The sequence below is a fragment of the Neomonachus schauinslandi genome, chromosome 11 (assembly GCF_002201575.2).
Source record: "Neomonachus schauinslandi chromosome 11, ASM220157v2, whole genome shotgun sequence".
In the NCBI taxonomy this organism is placed as follows: Eukaryota; Metazoa; Chordata; class Mammalia; order Carnivora; family Phocidae; genus Neomonachus; species Neomonachus schauinslandi.
The window spans coordinates 15,797,135-15,803,542 of NC_058413.1; positions in this window are offsets into that span (position 1 = coordinate 15,797,135).

Consider the following 6,408-nt stretch of genomic DNA (forward strand, 5'->3'; position numbering starts at 1 on the left):
CAGTACTTGAGGAGAAGGAGCAGCAGAAAGGAATTGATTTTTTTCTGCTGCAGATCCAAGTATTGTTAACCATGTGCGTCTCTGAAGCAGCATACTTACAAATCAAACAGTAGTTGATTCTTTCACTCAATTAACGGTCAAACCCTAGACTGGTTTTTTTTTTTCAGATTTTAAATAAGTACCAAAAACTTCAGAGTAATGACAATAATTTCCTGATAAAAGTGGGTGATAGTAACCATGGCAACTGCTATCTGGCCTTAATGGCCAGTATGTTGTATTGATGAAGCTTCAGATCCTGTAGTACCCTGTCACTTTTATGGTGAAATGTAGTAACGTGTTGCAGGTGATTTTTAGCTGGATTGTGTTAAATTTGTGTGCCAGCTTATCTTTCCTTGTTAGGAATTTCTTGGACTGTATTCCACAGCATGTTTGTGAAGGTGCTGTTGCCTGAAAATAACCCGCCACCTGTGTTAGGCCTCCTGATGCAGATTGCACTTAGTTCTTTCCCAGCCTCCTTCCTCAGTCTTGCAGAAAATAGGGGTGCGTGTAGAAACTGTATATACATAAATAACAGCTCAAAGTTATCTATTTGGACATGTTACTGATAATTAAAAAAAATTTTTTTTTTTAGAAGAGGTCAGTGGATGAGAGAAAAGAGTCTGGAGTGGGAATATTTTTTTTTCCTAAGTGTTCTTTCTGGAAACGTGTGTGTGTGTGTGTGTGTGTGTGTGTGAAATGAGGAGTTAGGAGAGGAGGGCACAGGTATTGAGTAAGGGCTTGACAAAAGAGAAACTTAAGTATTATTGTTTTTGTGTGTGTGTGTTATGTGTCCCTCTTACAATAAGAATATTTTTCCTAGTGGACATTATTAGAGTATGGGAAATGTTTTTGAATGAGAATTTTCTGCGAGAAAAATTACTTATAGAATATAACTTGAAAGACTGTTAAGAGAAAACCTGATAAAACAATTAAAACTTTCTTGGGGGAGGGGAATAGAGAACTTTGAAACTGATCAACCAGACTTTTTAAAAAATGGCTTTAAAACTGATGTTTTTAAAAATAATTTAAAAATTGTATAAAATCTTTTTGCTTTTTAAACATTTCTTTTGTATGCTTAGCCTGTTTAAGGTTTTTCTAATGTGAAAATGTTGATGTAAATATTGGTATTTACTTTTTCCAATACGTGCTAAAGAAACTGCCAGAGCAGAGAGCAGACAAGTTAGATCTGAATTTCACTAGGCCCTGATAATAAGATCTAGTCAAATTGTGCTTAGATAGTTCAGACTTTCTTAAAACTTACTGTGATAGGGTGAAGTGGTTTACTTACTACAAGTCCCAGGATGCATTTCGGGTTTTTGCTTCACTCCGGATTAGAGCATTGCATGCTGGGACCTGTAGTTGATTTAAACAGCACAGAGAACCCTTTCCTCTTGTCTACTCCATTTTATACAAACAGCTTCCCAAGCCTCTAAGAACTTTCTGCTAAGTACAATTTGATTGCTAATATTATGATTATCATGGTGCTGATATTTTAAAGTGAGTTTTCAGAAACACCCTAGTGTTTTAGTTTACCTTGGATTAGTTTTTTTTTTTTTTATCAGCTACTTTAAGATTTACATGTAAAATAACTGATACATGTGTATGTATGTTTGTGTTTATATATTTAAAACTTAGCTTAGCAATTGTAAATTTTTTTGTCTGTGCTGCTATAGATCACTTTATAATTACAGCATACAGATTACTAACATGGGCTTTAGGAGCTTATTATTGTAGGGCCTGATACATATGCTGTTCTCTTTTCTTTGAATGGGGCCAGTTATTCAGTGCCCATATTTAAGTTTAGAGGTTATATAAAAATTATTTTTTAGTAATTGTCAACATCTTGAATCTTAGTATTTTCTAATGGAAGACAGATTCCTGAAAATAAATGTGATTTCAATGTAAATTTAATACTCATATGGATGTAATCTGAAAGATAGAGGAAACGAGAAGGTTTCTTTAATAATTTGTTTATATTTTCCTTTGTAAAATTTAAATTTCTATTCTTTCTATTCTTTTCTTTTAAGTTCTGATACTTTATTAATGAATATCAGAATGTTGTTGCAGGGATTAGATGTTGAAATCTGTGAGAGTGCTTAGCACAGTGCCTGCCACATAATAAAGCCTCAGTAAATGTGTAGAATTAGCAGCAGCAGTAGTAGTGGTTCTTGTTATTAAATAAATAGCATGCTTCACATTTTTTCCTCTTTTTACATGATTATTTGATCAGAAGCCCAGCCTGTTCTGACAAGACCTTGAGATTTTTGGCCTATGGTAATGATGTGGCAGTTCCTTAGAATTTTTGCTGTACGTAAGATGTCTTTGCACCTCAGTTTCTCCTTAAGTGATATATGCCTGAAGTTAGCCACCAGCCAGTCGCAGACTTTTGACCAGGGTTCAGCTCTGCCTATTCGGTACTCTTTGCCATTGTACCACAGCCCTTGGTTGACTTTTGAAAGTTCAAAAGATAATGAAAATGTTTTCGTTCATAATGTTTGCACTGGTAAAGTACCCAAACTAGTTGATTAATGAAAATAAGATGCTGCAAAAGTGTTCCTTATGTCACAGTGTATGTTACCTTGGAAAAATTCTGTTGTTGTTAGAAGCACGAGCCAATCTATCACCATAGTTCACACTGTTACAGGATTGGTGAATTAGAGGCCGGTGAGCAGCCCCAGAAAGAAAATGTAGTTTCAGGTCCGTGGGTTGTACTTATTTAAGTTAGAATCATAAGTCTTTACATTATTTTTCTCTTTTAGGACACTCTAACTTCTTTTAGGCTCTTGAACTTGTAGGATATTTTTATCTGCATGGCTGGTCTCTTTTAGCTTGTTGAGAAGGGAAAGGGACATCTGGGAATATTGAAAAATGTAAGCAAAAGTTGTGATGTATGTGCCTTAGGTTGAGGGTATACAGAATCAAGGTAGTGTCTTTCTTACCTCTTTGGCCCGTATCTGTTCCAGCTTTTTCTCTTGTGCAAAGTTCCTGGAATAATATTGCTGAGGGCTGCTGTGTTTAAGAGAATTCTGCCTTTAGTAGTGATTATTTAAGTACTTGTTCACACAACAAACCAACCACTATAATAATACTAACCTTTTTTTTCTTATAAATATGAACTGAAATTTGTTAATATTTATATATTAGACATTGAATAGATTCTTTAGCTGTGTCAAAAATTTGTGGGATCTGATCCGATAATGCTGCCACATTATGAGTGGCTTTATTTATCTTCTATTAACTTGACTTTTTAAGACCTAACATTAAAATGAAATAAGTTCAGTGGTTACAAAGAAGTTAAATACAAAGGGCTAAGTATAAGGGGTAAAATAGTCTCTCTAGTGTTTATTGACCAATGCAGGAAAGATCAGATTTGGATGAATTCTCCTTATCTACATTTTATAATTACACATGTGTGTAATTCTTGAAATACTAAAGTTGGAAATAAGGAGAGTGAAACTGGGCAGCCATGTGTAATCCCCGTAGAGTCCTCTGACACACCTAAAGTATTTAGCACAGTTTTCTGTCTTTTTTAATGAAATGTCCCAGGCCAGTGGAAATGAAACAATTGTGATGGTGTCATAGGACTCAGCCCTAAGACCAATCCTGTCACTAGTGGTGTGCTCTTGGGAAATTCAGCCTGCTGGGCGTTAGTTTTTGCAGTGGTAAGATGGGGATAATGGTAAAAGCCGGTTTCGCTATGCTCTTAAAAGGACTGGATGAGATAATACCGGTGAATGTACTTTATAGACTAAAAAGTAGTATATATAAATTGAGTTTGTAATCACTAATAGATGCCTGAATTTTAAGGTATTTGTCTATATTGTGTAAACAATGTTAATATTTTTAAAAGTTTAAATATATGAGTTAGAATCATATTTGGTGATCTGAATACCCCCCTGCCCATGGTCAACAGACAAGTTCTTAACATGTTTACAGCGTAGATAGTGACAATATGCACTGATGTATTTGTGTGTGTGTGTGTGTGTGTGGGTGTATATATATATAATATACATAAATATCAAATATACTGGTGTGTTATGGTAATAAAAGCTTTCAATTATGGGCTTTTATATTGAAAACTATTTTTATGTGTTAATATACAAACTTACACAAATACATATATTTGTTCTTGGAAAAGTGGCATAGATATAAGACAAAATGTTTGGCAAGTTGTGAACTGTTCTTGTACTGTAGGGTTATGTTGTTTTAATAACAACAATAATAATTTTATATTTACTGGGTATTATATATAGCGCTAAGCTTTTTTATATATAGGATCTCATTTAATTGTAATCCTCACAGCAATATTATGAGGATTTGCTATTATTATCCTACCCCCATTTTATAGATAAGGAAATGAAGGCCTCCCTGGGATCACATAGGTGTAGCAAATGCTACAACCTGAATTCCAGCCCAGATTTGATTCCAGAGCCTCTCCTCTTAAGTGTCCATAATATTGTACTAAACTTGTAATTCCTCTAGAAACCTAGAAAATGAACTACTAAAGAAGTTTTCAATTTACTGAAATGGCCACAGGTATGATGTATCATTTTGAGAATGTTTCATGTTGATTTTGGTTGGGTTAGATTGAATATTTTGGAAATAGTAAGCATTGGAATGGAATGGAAATGAAGGCATTTGGGATAGTGTCTGTCTTGTTTCTCATTGTATGCCAATTGTGAACATAGTGCCTAGCGTGGGTGGGGACTGATATCTATTTCTTAAGGTTGGAATTTGGGCACTTTAGCATCGTAGGTTATTTTATACATTTTCTTAGTAAGTGCAGATATTTTACATTTGCTGTTTTAATTAGTTCTTATGTAACTACAACATTTTAGAGGGTTTGATGAGAAATGTCCTTTTTTTAAAAGAAATATTATAAAGGCAGTGCATCTGAATAATTCTAGCCATATAGATATGTATAAAGTAAAAAATGAAAGTCATCCCATTCTACTTTTAAATTTTCCTGTGCATTAAATATGTACTATATATATCCATTTCAAAAATAGAGTTATACCATAATACTGTCTTGAAGTTTACTTTTTTCAAGTGGCTATTTAAAAAACTTGTTTTTGAAAATAAGGCTCAGGTGGGAAGTGGGAGTGAGGTTGGAAGGAGAGAGGTAAGATCTTATACATTAAGATCTTATACATTAAGATCTTATACATTAAGAAGTATAATCTTATACATTAAGATTATAAACTTATACTCTAGACTGGTTATGACTTATGGGGCAAAAAGCATTTTAAGTTCTTTTTAGTTGTGCCTAATGCCTTAGAGATGGTCATTGTTATTTTTAAAACTTCAAAAAATGTTAACCAATTTAAAATGGCAACACCATTTTCTGTCCTGTGCAAGTAATTTAAGAGGCATCATTTCAGAATTAAGTTCTACTAGTTTATTCTGGTAGCTACTATTTATAAAGAGATCAGTTATCGTTTCACATAACTTTTTTTTAAACTGGTGGGTTCTCTTCTTGGTTGTTTAGAGACATTCATTCAACATTTACAAATTAAAATAGCATTTTAAAGCTGAGAAAATAATTGTAATATTTTAATTAATGGAAACTCAAACCAAGTACTGCTTAATCGGCATACAGACTGATACCCTGCATAGGAATTAGTCCTGGTGCTCACATCTTTATGTCAGTAGTGTTGGCTGACCTCACCCCCATCCCTATCCCTACTCACTCAACCACTACCAAATGCTATACTGATAATCCACCATTTTTTCAAGTGACAAAAAAAAAAAATTATTTGAGTGCCATTTGTTATTCTGGTATTGCGTAAAACAAGACATCCTCAAGGCCTTATAATCTACATTAAATATAATCCTTTGATTCTGGCTTTGAGAGTTTTATCTTGTTGCTAAGGTTATTAGTCATAATTCACCTTTGTAATTTTCAGATTAAAAAATTTTATTTCATAGGTAATAAATTTTTTATTACAGAAGTTTTTAAAAAAAGTCTTCCTAGTCCTAGAATGCACTCCTTGTGTCTAAGGTGCCTTAAGGTGCCTTAATGTTTCTTTAGACTCGTATTTAGTGAAGTGCTGAAGCCTGGCCTTAAAATTCTAAGAATTGGATCTGACAGGGCATAGTAGTTTATTTAAACTACAGTATAGTCATTCATTTATTTATTTATTTATTTATTTATTTATTTATTTATTTGAGAGAGGGCACATAGGAGTGGGAGTGGGGGTGGGTGGGTAGGGAAGGCAGAGGGAGAGGGAGAGCGAGAATCCCAAGAAGGCTTCATGCCCAGAGGCGAGCCCCGTCTCAACCCTGAGATCATGACCTGAGCTGAAATCAAGAATCGGATGCTTGGGGCGCCTGGGTGGCTCAGTTGGTTAAGCGACTGCCTTCGGCTCA